The sequence below is a fragment of the Lactuca virosa genome, chromosome 3 (assembly GCF_052849685.1).
Source record: "Lactuca virosa cultivar CGN04683 chromosome 3, Lactuca_virosa_CGN04683_v6, whole genome shotgun sequence".
NCBI classification, from domain to species: Eukaryota; Viridiplantae; Streptophyta; class Magnoliopsida; order Asterales; family Asteraceae; genus Lactuca; species Lactuca virosa.
The window spans coordinates 10,662,121-10,680,069 of NC_136428.1; the positions used below are offsets into that span (position 1 = coordinate 10,662,121).

Consider the following 17,949-nt stretch of genomic DNA (forward strand, 5'->3'; position numbering starts at 1 on the left):
GCTAGATTCTTTTGGGGTATGGAAGAAGACCATAAGCGTATTCATTGGGTGAAATGGGATGTGGTTCTAAATTCTAAAGATAAAGGTGGGCTGGATATTGGTAGTTTGGATGCCTTTAATCTTGCCCTGTTGTACAAGTGGAAGTGGCGCTTTCTCCATGAGTCAGATTCTTTATGGGTTAAATTTATTAAAGGTTTACATGGTGATGATGGAGCTATGGGGAGGGAGTCTCGGCCTCTTGTAATGGGAGGGGTTTGGCAGAAAATTTTGAGTTCTATAAATCAATTGCATAATAGGAATGTTATTAAGTCAAATTCTATGTCCTTATTGGTTGGCGGTGGTGCTAGATTTTGGGATGATAAGTGGTGTGGGGGTTTTCTTTTAAGACCCAATTTCAAAGGTTGTATGCCCTTTCCTTAAATCAAGGCGGTCGGGTTTGTAATTTTTGGTCATCGGCATGTTGGACTTTATCGTGGTGTCGTCCTATTGGAGGTGGTGTGGAAACTGTGCAACTTGATAATCTTATGAATTTTTTGAATTCGGTTGTGTTGACTTCTGTTGCAAACAAATGGATTTGGGACTTAGATCCGTCTGGGTTGTTTTCTGTTAAGTTTACAAGGAGGCATATTGATGCTTCGAGACTTCTAGTGGGAAGTGTTGCTACGAGTTGGAATAGTCATGTTCCTATCAAGGTTAATATATTTTTGTGTCAAGTTTTGATGAAAAGGATTCCTGTCAGATCGATCTTGGTGTCTAGAGGTGTGGACTTGGACTCGATTCTTTGTTGTCAGTCAGTTCCGGAAGATGTCGTGCATTTGTTCTTTAATTGCCTTTTGGCTAGGCAAATTTGGAGAAGGGTCGAGATGTGGTTAGACTTGTCGATTCCTACTTTTTTTTTTCGAGATTACATATTTGCTGGCTTGGATTGATGCGTTTACAGTTGCTAGAGGAGGACATTTAATTTTGGAGTCGGTTTTTATGACGGTGCTCTGGGTGATTTGGTCTTACAGGAATTCGGTTATTTTTTGCCCTACTAAGTATATGAAATAATTTCTTTTTGACAATATTGTCGACTTTTTCTTTTGTTGGTTTTCTTGTAGAAATTCTAAGGCTGACACTAATGGGAATGTGTGGTTGCATAATCCATTGATGTCTTAACTTGGTTGTTTCTGCTAGCTTCTAGCTAGCCTTTTTTTTAGGTTTTATAAAATTTTTGCTGCTGTTAAAAAAAAAAAACATAGTTGAGATATTGAGAATTATAGTACTTTTTTCGGACCGCTCCTACTCTTTGTTTTTCACCAACATAGAATTTCTTGCATGGATTCAGAAATAAACAATACAAAAAAAAAAAAAAAAAAAAAAAAAAAAAAAAAACCTTTTTTGTGGCGAAGCACAATCGTGCCAAACATAAATTGTAGATTCTGAAGATGTTATTAATTGACCTTAGAACAGTTCAATTCAATGAAAAATCGCCAGCTATGAAGTTGATTATTAGTATCTGATAAATAAATAACGATATCATCAAGTGTTGCGTAAATGTGTTCCTTTCCAAGTGGTTGAGGGTTTAAGTCTCATTGTGGACAAATGAATAGATTTTACGAGTAGGTTTAGTGAGTGGTATGTGTTAGTTGTTCCAAAAAAAATCCTTATTAAAGATGCTTAAGATGTTGATCATTTTTTTATTTTAATTTTTTATAATAAGAATGAACTTCATGCTACTTTATTGAGCGTAGATGTTCTGGTATGGAAATACAAAAATAATTTTTTTTCAGCTAATATAAATATAAATATAATGATAAATTTCTAAATTTGGGGTCTAATTTACGGTTTTGAAGGGTTTCGTTATAAAAAATTGCATGGTGCACATGTTGCATGCATTCTCACTCCGTCAAAAACACATGTTTGATATGCTTCCAACAAAGATACTTATTATGTATCATATCTTTATTATTTTAAATTTATCTAATTTATTTTGTTTATAAAAAAAAGTAACGTACTCTATTAAGTATCGTATTATCTTTGAGAATCGTCTTATGATTCGCTATTTTTTGATAGATATTGTTTGTATGATGTAAGGAGTGCTTGGACTCATGTAAGAAGCATGTATGCATGTGTACATTGTAAAGAGCTCCTGTATTTTAAGTACACACCATATAGACATAGTTAGAGATGCCCTTTCTGACGTATTTAAACGTGTCAAAGTTTATGCTAAGAAAGAAATATTTGTGAATTTTTCGACTGACCTGTTGAAAGGAAAATTAACATTTAGATCAACAAACGTTTTGATTATTAGAGGGATAAATCGGAAACATCTCTCTCTCTCTCTCTCTCTCTCTCTCTCTCTCTCTCTCTCTCTCTCTCTCTCTCTCTCTCTCTCTCTCTCTCTCTCTCAATGGGATTTTAGTGTGACAAACTATTTGAAAAGTTTTCTGCATCAAAATGACAAAACACAAGAAAGTTTGAATGGATGACCAACATGTGTTTATACCATTCATATATTTTTGGTTCCATAATATCATAGGTTGTGAAGATCCTCGATAGAGTTCAACGAGCCATGCATATTAATATTATGACTCTAAGATTTATGAACGTAATTAAAAAAATTGCAAACTAGAATGGATTAACACGAAGCTTGTTGCTTCTTTTATCTTCCAACTCAATGCAATTGAAATGAATTATATTTTACATTATAATTAAAACTAAGCTGATAAAAATAATAATAACTGGGTATATGAGGATACCATGACTATTCTAGTCTTCTATCGATCAACATAATTTTTATAACCATAAATCAATATGTGTCTTTTATCGAGCAACATAATTTTTATAACCATACATCAATATGGGTCGTGATATTTTCAATTAAGAATTTTACCATCCACTTTAAAAATATGTATGTGGACCAATTTACATCTAACATAATAGAGAAACATTGACTTTAATATTGAATAGAGCAAAAAAAAGGAGTTTCCCAACTTAAAAAAGACGTTTCCTTTTTTTTAGACGTCGTTATATATATATATATATATATATATATATATATATATATATATATATATATATATATATATATATATATATATATATATATATATATGGGAAAATGGAATATACATTACAGCCCCACCTAAGCTTAGGTACTAAACCTCTTGAAAATATATTGTTTTACTATATAAAGATTATGGTTAATGGATTCACGATTAATACTTCAAGATGTAAATTCAAGATCGACACAATAGGGTTTAGGGTTTAGGGTTTAGGTTTGAGGTTTAGGGTTTAGGTTTAGGTTTAGGGTTTAGGGTTTAGGGTTTAGGGTTAGGGTATAGGGTTTAGGGTTTAGGTCTAGGGTTTAGGGTTTAGGGTTTGGGGTTTAGGGTTTAGGGTTTAGGTTTAGGGTTTAGGGTTTAGATTTAGGGTTTAGTAATGTTCACTTGGGTGAAGTAATAAACGATAATGGAGGAAAGAAAACAGAGATGGTAAAACGATAATGAAAGAAAGAAATGTTATGGAGGATGATATATTTACCAAGTGAAACCAAACCGAGTATATTTAGCAAGTTAAAACGACATATTTTAGAGGTTTAATACCTAAGCTTAGGTGGGGCTGTAATGTATATTCCCTATCCCCTATATATATATATATATATATATATATATATATATATATATATATATATATATATATAGTGAAAAGTTCAATAGAGAACCATAATTATTGGTTCTTCAAGGAACTAAATCTTTTTTCCAATTTCTAGAGCTTATTCTTTATCGAAAAAAAAATCTAAAAATATCTAAATTCATATATTAACATTGTGAATGTGAAAAATATTTTTCGAATTCACCGTGTGAATCCGGATTCCTGTTGTGAATTTTCAAAGATTCACATTGTGAATTTGACGTAAAAAAAAATCGAAATTGATATCATTGGAAAAGGGATAAAAAGTTATGAATTTCTGTATTTTTAGTTTTTTTTTATAAAAAATAAGTTGTAAAAGTTGAAAAAAAGATTGGTTCCTTGGTTCCTTGGTTAATTATGGTTTATTGAACCTCACCCTATATATATATATATATATATATATATATATATATATATATATATATATATATATATATATATATATATATATATATATATATATATATATATATATATATGGTTGAGATCGGTTGAGAACTCATAGTTTCTCGAGAACCTGAAATTAAAGGTGGAGCGTTAGATCAAAATTAACTCATTAATGGCATGATCGTCATCTTACCGATCACATTTAATGTTTATTTTTTTTTGTTATTGGAAATATTAATAAAAATATCTAAAAATTAACATAATAAATAAAATTTCGGAACTTTTTTTTGAAAAAAAAAATTTTTGATTTTTTTTAAATGGAGATTTTTTAAATATTTTCAGAAAACATGATTTATTAAAAAAATTGAAAAAAATATTTTCTAAAAAAAACTGTAATTTTTTCAAAAAAAGCTGCATTTTTTTCAAAAAAAAACCTGCAATTTTTTCAAAAAACTGTATATTTTTCAAAAAAAAAACTTCAATCTTTTTAAAAAAACTGCATTTAAAAAAAAACTGTAATTTTTCAAAAAAACTGCAATTTTTTTTAAAAAATTGCATTTTTTTAAAGTAAAATTTTAAAAATCAGTAAATTAAATAAAAAAAATAACTAGAATATTAAAAAAAAACTCTATTTTTTAACAAAAAAAAACAACGTTTTTAGTGCATATATGCATATTTTTTGAAATGCATATATGCATATTTCTTATACTATAATATTTGTAAGTAAATCATAAAAATTTCACTTTTATTAATCAGTATATAAACATAATACTACAAGTTTTTTATTCGATACAAAATAAAATATAAAAAATAAAAAAACTACAAAGATACATAGTGTTATCATTTCTTCATATCAAGATTTCCATATTTTCTTCGATTTATCATTTTTCACATCTTCAATATTTTCCACAAATTCTTCAAAATCTATAAGAAAATTAAAAAAAATTGATTAATGCAAGAACACTCACAAAAATACGCATGTATATATTATGAAAGATTCACATGTGATTATATAATGTGATATCACATGTGATTGTATCTTTTAAGGTTCAATTGTGAAATTCGCAAGAAAATTTTAAAAAATAATTAACGAAGAACACTCACACAAAATGCATGTGTGCATATAGACGTAATTCATATGTGATTCACTTATGATTTACATGTGAATCACATGTAATTCATATGTTATTCACTTGTGATTTACATGTGATTAATATGTGAATTACATGTAATTTGCATGTGAATCACATTTAATTCATATGTGTGAATCACATGTAATTTCTATGTGATTCACTTGTAATTTACATGTGAATCACAAATGAATCATATGTGAATTACATGTGATTTACATGTGAATCACATGTAATTCATATGTGAATGACATGTTATTTACATGTGAATCACATATAATTCATATGTGATTTACATGTGAATCACATGTAATTCATATGTGATTTACATGTGAATCATATGTCAATTACGTGTGATTTACATGGAAATCACATGTAATTCATATGTGAATTCATGTTATTCACCCACCAGATAATGCATCTTTACCCACCAACTACAACCAGCAAACTACCACCATCAAATATTCATATACATATATAATTCTCATAAAATGAAACATATATAACATAATGACAAAATTACAAAAATGGTCCCTGTGGTTTACCAAAAGTCACAAAGTCAGTCCCTATTAATTGTTTTTGATGCAAATGGTCCTTGTGGTTTGCGAAACTTGCAAAGTTGGCCCTTTTTACTAACACCGTTAGTAAAACGCCGTTAGGGACTAAATCTGTAAGGACATTTTCGTCTTTTCAAGTATAGAAGGATTGAATTCGTGACATTTGAGAAACCACAGGGACCATTTTTGAAATTTGTTTGAAAAAATAAATTAATTTGCTGAAGGAAGGGGCGAAGGCTCGAACTCACAACCTCCACCCACCTTTATTTGACCAAAACCTTAACCAATTGAGCTGATTGCTCACTTGGTTATAACACCCTAAAACTAATTTATATAATAACAAAAACGTTAATATTTAAATAATAAATAAATTACAAAAAACATTTTTTTTGCATAACTTTTTTTTTAAATAAAACAAAAAGTATTTTAGTCGTATTACAAAAAAAGATTGTTTTTTACAAATAATTTGTATGTATTTTTATGTATTTATTTTACGTAAAATATATTTTTTTATTTCTTTAAAAAATAAGTTATCGTATAAAAAAAATGTTTTCGTATATTATATTTTTTTATGTCTTTGAAATAATAATAATTAACACTACTCATGACATAAAAAAAATATATTAATTCTTTTGGGTCGCTAGTTCTAAAATACGTATTTCATCTTTTTTTAAATACATATAACCGAAAAACGGTTTTCAAAAAAACCGATTGGACCAAGTCTTACCAATTATAGTTATGGACTTAGACATTAATCCAACAATCACTCCCACTGAGGACTAGAAACCATTCATTGGTCCTTCGTAGGTACTTAAGAATATTCTTGACAGCAATCCAATGCGCTCTAGCAGGGTTCCCTTGATATCTGCTGACCATGCTCAAAGCGAAGGCCACATCAGGGCGAGTACAGGTCATAACATACATAATCGAGCCAACTGCGGAAGCGTAAGGTACTCGGCTCATATCAGCTATCTCTGCTTCTATACTCGGGCTCTGAGTCTTACTCAGTTTGGTATTGCATTGAATAGGCAACTCCCCTTTCTTGGAATTTTCCATACTAAAACGCTTTAGTACTTTTTCCAAGTATGTATCCTGAATGAGTCCTATCAGTCTCTTACTTCTGTCTCTCACTATCCTTATTCCCAGAATATACGCAGCCTCTCCGAGGTCCTTCATAGCGAAACATTTCCCAAGCCAGGACTTGACCTCCTGCAAGGTTGGGATGTCGTTTCCTATGAGTAGTATGTCATCGACATACAATACGAGGAAGCTCACTATACTCCCACTGGCCTTGACATACACACATGACTCATCTTCGCTTCGCAGAAAACCAAACTCTTTGACCTTCTCGTCAAAACAAAGATTCCATCTGCGAGACGCTTGCTTTAATCCATAAATGGATTTTTCAAGCTTGCACACCCTATTGGGATGCTTCGCATCGACAAAACCTTCTGGCTGATTCATGTAAACATCCTCAGCCAATTTCCCATTAAGGAAAGCGGTTTTAACGTCCATCTGTTATATTTCATAGTCATGAAACGTAGCTATTGCGATCATTACCCTAATAGACTTTATTTTAGCAACTGGCGAGAAGGTCTCATCATAGTCAACTCCAGGAGTTTGAGTAAAGCCCTTCGCGACCAATCGTGCTTTATAAGTGTGCACTTTCCTATCCATGTCTGTCTTCTTCTTGAAGATCCACTTGCACCCGACTGTCTTGCGACCTGGTACATTATCAACCAAGTTCCAAACTTGGTTGTCATACATGGACTGAATCTCGCTGTCCATTGCCTCTTTCCATTTCGCAGACTCCGGGCCTGCCATGGCTTCCTTGTAGCTATTAGGTTCATCCAGATTTATTAGTGTACTATCACTAATAAACGTATCCCCGTCAGTAGTAATATGGAAACCATAAAACTGGGGTGGAACACTAACTCTACTCGAACGTCTAAGAGGTAAGGACTGGTCAATTGGTTCAACAGGAGTTTCCTCCTCAGGTTGAACGCCAGTGTCAGAGGTTCCTTCATCTCCTGACTCTTGAAGCTCTTCAAGGTCAATCTGACTCCCACTGTCTCCTTGACTTATAAGTTCTCTCTCTCTGAAAACTCCTCTCCTAGCAACAAAGACAACATTGTCACTTGGTCTCTAGAAGAGATAGCCAAAAACTTTTGTGGATAGCCGATGAAATAACACTTCTCACTACGAGGTTCTAGCTTGTCGTGAGTCTCTCGTCTTACGAAAGCTTCACAACCCCAAACCTTGATATGTGCTAACGAGGGAGCTTTCCCTGTCCACATCTTGTGAGGTGTGTTGGTAACCTTCTTGGTGGGAACAAAGTTAAGGATATGGGCGGAAATCTCTAAGGCATACCCCCAGAATGAGATTGGTAACGAAGCACGACTCATCATAGAACGAACCATGTCCAACAAGGTTCTATTACGTCTCTCAGCCACACCATTCAATTGTGGCGTTCTAGGAGGCGTCAATTGCGAAACTATTCTGCATTCTTTTAGATAGTAGTGAAACTCAAGACTTAGGTACTCTCCTCCTCGATCAGATCGAAGCATCTTGATTTTCCTGCCCAACTGATTCTCTACTTCATTCTTGAACTCTTTGAATTTTTCAAAGGTTTCCGACTTCTGCTTGATTAAGTAGATATATCCATATCTGTTATAATCATCTGTAAAACTCACGTAGAAGCGACAAGCGTCCCTTGTGGTGGATCTAAAGGGTCCACATACATCTGTATGTATGAGATCCAATAAACCCTCACCCCTTTCACAAGAACCAGTAAAGGGTGACTTGGTCATCTTCCCAAGCAAACAAGACTCACACACATCATCGTCCCTAAGGTCGAATGATTCCAAGACTCCATCCTTTTGGAGTTGGGCTATGCGTTTCTTGTTAACATGGCCAAGGCGACAATGCCACAAGCATGCTTTGTCCAAACTTGTGGACGAATCAATTTTCAAAACATCATTTGCTAAATTATCTATAATTAACACAGATTCATAAATCCCATTACAAGGTAATGCATTGAAATAAAAAACACCATTCAAATAAGCATTAATAGAACCATTGCTATTATCAAATGAAAATCTGAAACCTTGTCTAAACAATCCATGAAAAGAAATGATGTTCCTTGCCATATCTGGCGAATAGCAACAATTATTTAAATCTAGCCCTAACCCATTACTCAACACTAAGGAATAAACGCTAATCTTGGTGACTGGTGAGGACTTCTTGTTTCCCATGATCAAGTTTATTCTTCCATGCTCCACTTCCCTACTTTCTCTTAGCCCCTGTAAATCAGAACAAATGTGGTAACCACATCCAGTATCAAGGACCCATGAAGTAGCAAGTGATGAGTTATTAGATTTAATTAAATACATACCTGCAAAGGTGGGCTTTATCTTCCCATCCTTAATATCTTGCAGATATTTAGGGCAGCTTCGTTTCCAGTGGCCCTTCTAGTGGCAATAGAAGCACTCTGCTTCCTTGGGGTCAGAAGAGGGCTTAACAGAACCTGCTTTGGTCCCACTAGATGAGGAACCATCTTGGGTCTTACCCTTTTGGTGGCTCTTAGAAGGAGCCTTCCTCTTTTTACCCTTTCCTTGGCCAATTGCCAGCACAGGAGCAGCTAGAGTAGAGGATGATGCAATAGATTTTTCCTTGAGGTTGCTCTCAGCAGTCCTCAGGAGCCCTTGAAGTTTACTCAGGGTGACCTCTTCCTTGTTCATCTGGTAGGTCATTCTGAACTGGTTGTAGCAGGAAGGCAAGGAGTGGAGGATGATGTCGATAGCCAAATCCTCATCAAACTTAACATTAAGTTTGAGAAGACGATCAACATACCTTTGCATCCTTTGCAAATGAGCGGTTAAGGATTCTCCACTCCCCATCCTAGCGGTGATCATGTTGGTAATGATCTCATAGCGCTCTTGCCTCGCGCTTTGGTGGTACCTGTCCAACAAATCTTGATGCATCTCATATGGATACATGTCCTCATAGGACTTTTGGAGTTCGAGGTTTATGGTGGCCAGCATGATGCAATGAACTTTCGTAGCATCACGCTCGTGGGCCTCAAAGGCGGCCAATTTCTTCAGGAGTAGCAACTTCTGGGTTGATCTTTTCTAGTTTCTCATCGATGACATATTCTTTGTCCTCGTAGCGAGTTATCATGCGAATGTATCTCATCCACTCGTTGAAATTCGACCCATCAAATGTCACCTTTTGACATAGGTTTATCAACGAGAATGACCCAGAAGCGTTGTTGTTTGCGTTTGCGTTAGACATGTGAAATAGAAAGGAACAAAGTTTGATTAGAAATGAATCCCCAATTAAACACCCAAATGAGAAATTAGGACTAGGATCCAACAACATTATTTACAACTTAGAAAAGGGATGCCGTAATCTAAAAGTAAATAATTTGAAGGTAAGTGAATGATGATTCACTAATTTTCACCATAAAAAACGAAAAGAGATTAAGTTTTAAATGTATTTGAAAATTCCTAGATTTCTTTTGAGATTCATTGAACATTTCAATGGCATGTTTAAATCTCGATATGCACTTCAAATTTGCGACTGGGATGCCGAGGATCGCAAACAAGTTGTGAATAACCATGTGAATCAACATGGTGCACTCAATGTCTCTATCACCTAATCAATGTGCCGGTTAGCCACACACGCTCCATTGATCTATGATAAACATCGAGCCACTCTTTGCCACCAATGGCAATCCCAAATTAGTGTGTCGGTTAGCCACGCACGCTCCACTAACGTTTGACAAGAGTACAAAGTGTAATTCCATGGAATAGCATCATTTTTCACATTTTACCCTAAAGTAACTAAGATTGGGAATTTATAAAACATTGTAGTTACTTTATTATTTCCATTATACTTATAATGAGGAATTAAGTGCCATATCCTATCCGTTCGGCTAACGACCCTCCACCAGTCAAGCAAGCGGTGGGTGTGAGTGTACACCCATTAAGCGCCATTTTATAGGCAGCAACCTTATACCCACCTTATAGACCGGCTTCGTGAATGAGGCCTACTAGCGATAAGACTGTCTTACTCTTATACATATATATTAATCTTATAATAAATAAAGTATAAGGTTGATTTTTAAACTTGAAAAATCTAAGGGTTGAAATTTAAAACTTTTCAATAATTAAACTTTTAATCAAGGAATTTAAATTTCAAAACTTGAGGGCAAGTTTTGAACCTTTCAAAACACAAGGGATCAAATAACAAATAATATAAATCAAACAATTAATTTAGTGATTATCTATATTTGACCTAATTCAATTTCTTGCAAGATAAGTTACCCAATTAATTCAAATAATCAATTTTAATCATATAAGGAATTTATTATCTAATCAATTGGTAATTATCTTGTGTTTTGGCAAGGATAATCTTTCAATAACAATAAAAATCGAATCTTATCAGTTAAAAACATATAAGGCAATTATCCTTCAGCAAAACAGCAAGAAAATCCGAAAATCCCTCTGTCTGACACTGCGACTCGCCGAGTTGGGTTGACTCGCCGAGTCCATGAAGTGACTCGCCGAGTCAGTTCGAACAGAGGGCCAGAAAATGTTTTTCAGCAGATAATCGATCATAGCATCACATACAACAGAAACCAATCAAGGCTCTGATACCACTGATGGTTTTTAAGCATAAGAACAATCCTATGTGCTCATACAAACCCTAATGCTTGGATCTAGGATTCTCTATTGTACATGCAATGAATCCAAGACTTACAAACCCTAATCTAGCATACATAATTTCGAAATTAACATATAACATCAGATCTAGATGTTTACCTCTTCAATGGAAGCTTGAAACTTCTTTCTTGGAGCTTAGAGTCACAATTGTAACTCCTCTAATGGATTATAAACACCACAAGCAAGAAGGAAATTATGAGAGAGAGGGAGGATGCTTAATTTCGGCCTAGGGTTTCTCTTGGGAAGCAAGTGGCCGAAAATTGAAGGCTATGGGTCTTATTTATACTGTAGGCTGCTAGGGTTTCAGTCTAAACCCTAATGGACAGCTTAATGACCAAGCAGCCCAAGGAACCTTCTGGAATAGGGCCTTGGACGAAAATATGATGATCCTTCATCATAATTTTGTTCCCCCTTAGTCCATTAGGTTTCCCAGCCCAAAACTCAACTATCACACACTTGACAGTTTAAGCCCCTTTATTTAATTAATCTCTTTTAGTCACCAAATTAATTCCTAATTAATTTATGACTAATACTAATTAAATAAATATGATTTCTCCTTTAATATATTATGCTTATAATATATTAATAAACCATAATATCCTCTCTCATTCCTTAAATTACCTTGTCAAGTTGCTTTGGTGAAAGCAACCCAAAAGGACCATGCATAACCGGGTCAAGTACATACCAAATATAGTTACAGGCTTAGACACTAATCTAACAGTCTCCCACTTGGATAAGTCTAGTAACTATATCTCACATACGACTTGAGGATCCGGTTAGCAATCGTAGCTCTTATACGCTTCTGTCAACTCTGATCAAAAATCTTGTCCTTCAGATAAGGGATCGTATAATCCTCTGTTCTAGATATCATGTTGACAATACTTATTGTCCAGCATTTTGTTTCTCGATCTCAGATTCGTTCGACATAGAATTCAGTTGAACACATCAACCTCATCCTGACCGGGCCCGGCACATAAGTCAAACCAAATCATCGAGTGGCCAAGATATCGTTTTTATTCTCTTAGAATAAAAGGAACAGATAAACTTCGACTTATATGCTTTTATTATCCACTAGCTAAGTTACACACAATAATACGTTTTATAACATCAAGTTACTGATGCGTTTTCGTTTTATCAATGCATAATCAACTAGCAAACAATAACCATATCTCTAGGTTTAAAGATTATATGATATTATCATCTTGCGATCACTTGTGATAACTTTCATGAAGTGATACTAGCAAGTGCGGGTTTATTCCAATGCTCAAAACATATTTCATAAGCACTCATAAACTTTGTAGCAAACCTTTGCTATGTCTAAAACCTTTTAGACAATCTACAAACAAATTTATGATAATCTTCTTTCATATCTATTTCCAACATATGAGCGATTGTGGACCGTTCGAATAATCTTATTATTAAGGAAGTCAAAACATGCAAAATTTAAACAATAGATAAATAATCAACACAAGATAGTAACATTTCTTATAAATAACACACCTTTATTTAATCATCAAATGTTGAATACAAAATTATCCATTACAAGTTTCCTACCTATCTAATCTAAACTAATATCGTCCTTTAGCCCAACGCTCCTAGCGTGCTTCAAATGCTTGACCCTACTCAGTCCCTTCGTAAGGGGATCTGCTGGGTTATCTTCCGACGATACCCTCTTCACAACAAGGAGTCCCTCTTCTACCCGATGTCTAATAAAATGGTATTTCCTGTCGATATGTCGAGATCTGCCATGATCCCTTGGTTCCTTGGTCAAGGCAACCGCTCCTTCATTATCACAGAAAATTTACATGGGCTCCTTTATGGATGGCATCACTCCAAGGTCTCCAATGAAGTTCTTCAACCATATAGCCTCCTTTGACGCCTCGCTAGCCGCAATGTACTCTGACTCGCATGTTGAATCAGCTATGGTCTCTTGCTTGGAACTTTTCCAAGTTACTGCTCCTCCATTCACGGTAAAGTTCCAGCCCGACTGTGATCGGTAATTATCCCGATCCGTCTGAAAACTAGCATCACTATACCCTCGCACCCTTAAGTCATCACTCCCACCGAGGACTAGAAACCATTCCTTGGTCCTTCGTAGGTACTTAAGAATATTCTTGACATCAATCCAATGCGCTCTACCAGGGTTCCCTTGATATCTGCTGACCATGCTCAAAGCGAAGGCCACATCAGGGCGAGTACAGGTCATAGCATACATAATCGAGCCAACTGCGGAAGCGTAAGGTACTCGGCTCATATCAGCTATCTCTGCCTCTGTACTCGGGCTCTGAGTCTTACTCAGTTTGGTATTGCATTGAATAGGCAACTCCCCTTTCTTGGAATTTTCCATACTAAAACGCTTTAGTACTTTTTCCAAGTATGTATCCTGACTGAGTCCTATCAGTCTCTTACTTCTGTCTCTCACTATCCTTATTCCTAGAATATACGCAGCCTCTCCGAGGTCCTTCATAGCGAAACATTTCCCAAGCCAGGACTTGACCTCCTGCAAGGTTGGGATGTCGTTTCCTATGAGTAGTATGTCATCGACATACAATACGAGGAAGCTCACTATACTCGCACTGGCCTTGACATACACACATGACTAATCTTCGCTTCGCAGAAAACCAAACTCTTGACCTTCTCGTCAAAACAAAGATTCCATCTGCGAGACGCTTGCTTTAATCCATAAATGGATTTTTCAAGCTTGCACACCCTATTGGGATGCTTCGCATCGACAAAACCTTCTGGCTGATTCATGTAAACATCCTCAGCCAACTTCCCATTAAGGAAAGCGGTTTTAACGTCCATGTGCTATATTTCATAGTCATGAAACACAGCTATTGCGAGCATTACCCTAATAGACTTTATTTTAGCAACTGGCGAGAAGGTCTCATCATAGTCAACTCCAGGAGTTTGAGTAAAGCCCTTCGCGACCAATCGTGCTTTATAAGTGTGCACTTTCCCATCCATGTCTGTCTTCTTCTTGAAGATCCACTTGCACCCGAGTGTCTTGCGACCTGGTACATTATCAACCAAGTTCCAAACTTGGTTGTCATACATGGACTGAATCTCGCTGTCCATTGCCTCTTTCCATTTCGCAGACTCCGGGCAGACCATGGCTTCCTTGTAGCTATTAGGTTCATCCAGATTTATTAGTGTACTATCACTAATAAACGTATCCCCGTCAGTAGTAATATGGAAACCATAAAACTGGGGTGGAACACTAACTCTACTCGAACGTCTAAGAGGTAAGGACTGGTCAATTGGTTCAACAGGAGTTTCCTCCTCAGGTTGAACGCCAGTGTCAGAGGTTCCTTCATCTCCTGACTCTTGAAGCTCTTCAAGGTCAATCTGACTCCCACTGTCTCCTTGACTTATGAGTTCTCTCTCTCTGAAAACTCCTCTCCTAGCAACAAAGACAACATTGTCACTTGGTCTATAGAAGAGATAGCCAAAAACTTTTGTGGATAGCCGATGAAATAACACTTCTCACTACGAGGTTCTAGCTTGTCGTGAGTCTCTCGTCTTACGAAAGCTTCACAACCCCAAACCTTGATATGTGCTAACGAGGGAGCTTTCCCTGTCCACATCTCGTGAGGTGTGTTGGTAACCTTCTTGGTGGGAACAAAGTTAAGGATATGGGCGGAAATCTCTAAGGCATACCCCCAGAATGAGATTGGTAACGAAGCACGACTCATCATAGAACGAACCATGTCCAACAAGGTTCTATTACGTCTCTCAGCCACACCATTCAATTGTGGCGTTCTAGGAGGCGTCAATTGCGAAACTATTCCGCATTCTTTTAGATAGTCGTGAAACTCAAGAGTTAGGTACTCTCCTCCTCGATCAGATCGAAGCATCTTGATTTTCCTGCCCAACTGATTCTCTACTTCATTCTTGAGGGCAAGTTTTGAACCTTTCAAAACACATGGGATCAAATAACAAATAATATAAATCAAACAATTAATTTAGTGATTATCTATATTTGACCTAATTCAATTTCTTGCAAGATAAGTTACCCAATTAATTCAAATAATCAATTTTAATCATATAAGGAATTTATTATCTAATCAATTGGTAATTATCTTGTGCTTTGGCAAGGATAATCTTTCAATAACAATAAAAATCGAATCTTATCAGTTAAAAACATATAAGGCAATTATCCTTCACCAAAACAGCAAGAAAATCCGAAAATCCCTCTGTCTGACGCTCCGACTCGCCGAGTCACTCACTAGACTCGCCGAGTTGGGTTGACTCGCCGAGTCCATGAAGTGACTCGCCGAGTCAGTTCGAACAGAGGGCCAGAAAACGTTTTTCAGCAGATAATCGATCATAGCATCACATACAATAGAAACCAATCAAGGCTCTGATACCACTGATGGTTTTTAAGCATAAGAACAATCCTATGTGCTCATACAAACCCTAATGCTTGGATCTAGGTTTCTCTATTGTACATGCAATGAATCCAAGACTTACAAACCTTAATCTAGCATACATAATTTCGAAATTAACATATAACATCAGATCTAGATGTTTACCTCTTCAGTGGAAGCTTGAATCTTCTTTCTTGGAGCTTAGAGTCACAATTGTAACTCCTCTAATGGCTTACAAACACCACAAGCAAGAAGGCAATTATGAGAGAGAGGGAGGATGCTTAATTTTGGCCTAGGGTTTCTCTTGGGAAGCAAGTGGCCGAAAATTGAAGGCTAGGGGTCTTATTTATACTGTAGGCTGCTAGGGTTTCAGTCTAAAACCCTAATGGACAGCTTAATGACCAAGCAACCGAAGGAACCTTCTGGAATAAGGCCTTGGACGAAAATATGATGATCCTTCATCATAATTTCGTTCCCCGTAGAAGAAGCAAGACTCTCCATTTCATCAACTAAATTCAGAGCTCTATAAAGATACATTAATAACGTGTCAACGCCCTCCTTCACAGATGATGTCATCTCTTTCTCACGTGAAGCCTTTAAGTACCTATAAAGTTAAAGAAAATAGTAAAATAAGAACAGTTGAAATTGTTGGTCTGAATTTGTTGTAATAAAATCAAATCGAAGAAATAAACTTCTTGAAACACATAAGTTAATAACAGTCTAGAATATATAAAATTGATTAAGTTTTTTTTTATAGTAGAGTCAATTAAATCGTCTCTATTTGGAGGATTCAAAAGGAAATCATCATCTACAGCTGTCTCCAAACCTGCTTTTTTAAGAAAAATAGCGCTTTGAATAGCTATCAATCTATTGTCAATAACAGTTTCCAAGGGAGCAGGTGGAGGATGTAAACCCCAATAACGATTCCTAGGTACCTGAAAAACAACTTTAATTTCAGTAATATTATTTTTTATCAATGAAAATATATCAATTATTAATTAAATATGTAGGCATACCAGCAATGACCAACAATTTGGATCTGACATGATGAATGGAAAGATCTCAGAAGGCTGCATGGTTTCTGATAATAGAAAGTGGTCAGCTGCTTCTTCAAAATGCAAGTCAAACATTAACAAGAATCCTACTTAAGCATGAACAAATGACAATGCTTCCTTTGTTATTTCACCATCATCATGAAGCTCCTCAACCAAAGAAATTGCCTCCTTGAAATCCTTCTTTCTAAAAAAAACCTTAATTTGTTTTTCAGAGGGTACTTTCAAGTAGCAAATTACCTTGGATGATGTTGCTACAACCACCACCTTGCTAGTTTCATCTTCATCATCTGCTATGACACGTTGACCAGCTCCTTCTACTGAAAACACAATCTTATGAATACATTTCCCGGATTTTTTTAAGATACAACTCCATTTTTCCATTGTGAAGAGAAATGACACTTGTGCCTATCTCCCATATACCATCTGGAGATCCATGAAAGACCAAACTTCCACCCACTGGTTGCCCTTAAGAGTCAACAATAATCCCAACATTATCAGCAAGCATAAGGACTTTATACTCTTTTTTTAAAACCTTAAGACATGGTGTACTCATGTCTGGCAATGAAAAGATCAAACCACCTTGACCTGTAACACATGAACACAAATAATAACCATTTGAACTACCCATAACAATGGAATCATCAATCCAGACCATCTCTTTAACTAAATCAACACATTTAATCTCTTTTATGGTCACAAGAGTACCTGTAACACTATCATAACTCTCATTACTCCTACCAACAAGCCCCACTAAAATCATAGCAGCATAAATGTCCAATCTGCTAATTACCTAGACTTGGATAAACACAACCTAAAATACTGATAAAAAACACCTTTGAATATAATATTCACATATAAACCACTAGCAGTACATAAAGAAAGACAGCTACTACATTCCTAAGCTTCAAAAACCAAAATGGAAGAAAAAGAGACAGAGAGAGAGAGAAACTTAAAGAGGATCAGAGGATAGAAATAAACTATTGTTTATTAATTTAGTTCATCACCACTCACAAAATTTCATAACTTACTTGATTCTGATTCTGATAGTG

At 35.5% G+C, this 17,949-nt stretch overlaps 1 pseudogene; it reads right to left on the bottom strand.

The window, feature by feature from the left end:
- Window positions 1-1,202: 1,202 nt before the first annotated feature.
- LOC145163298 (vacuolar sorting protein 3-like) lies at window positions 1,203-17,660 on the bottom strand (annotated as a pseudogene).
- Window positions 17,661-17,949: the final 289 nt, after the last annotated feature.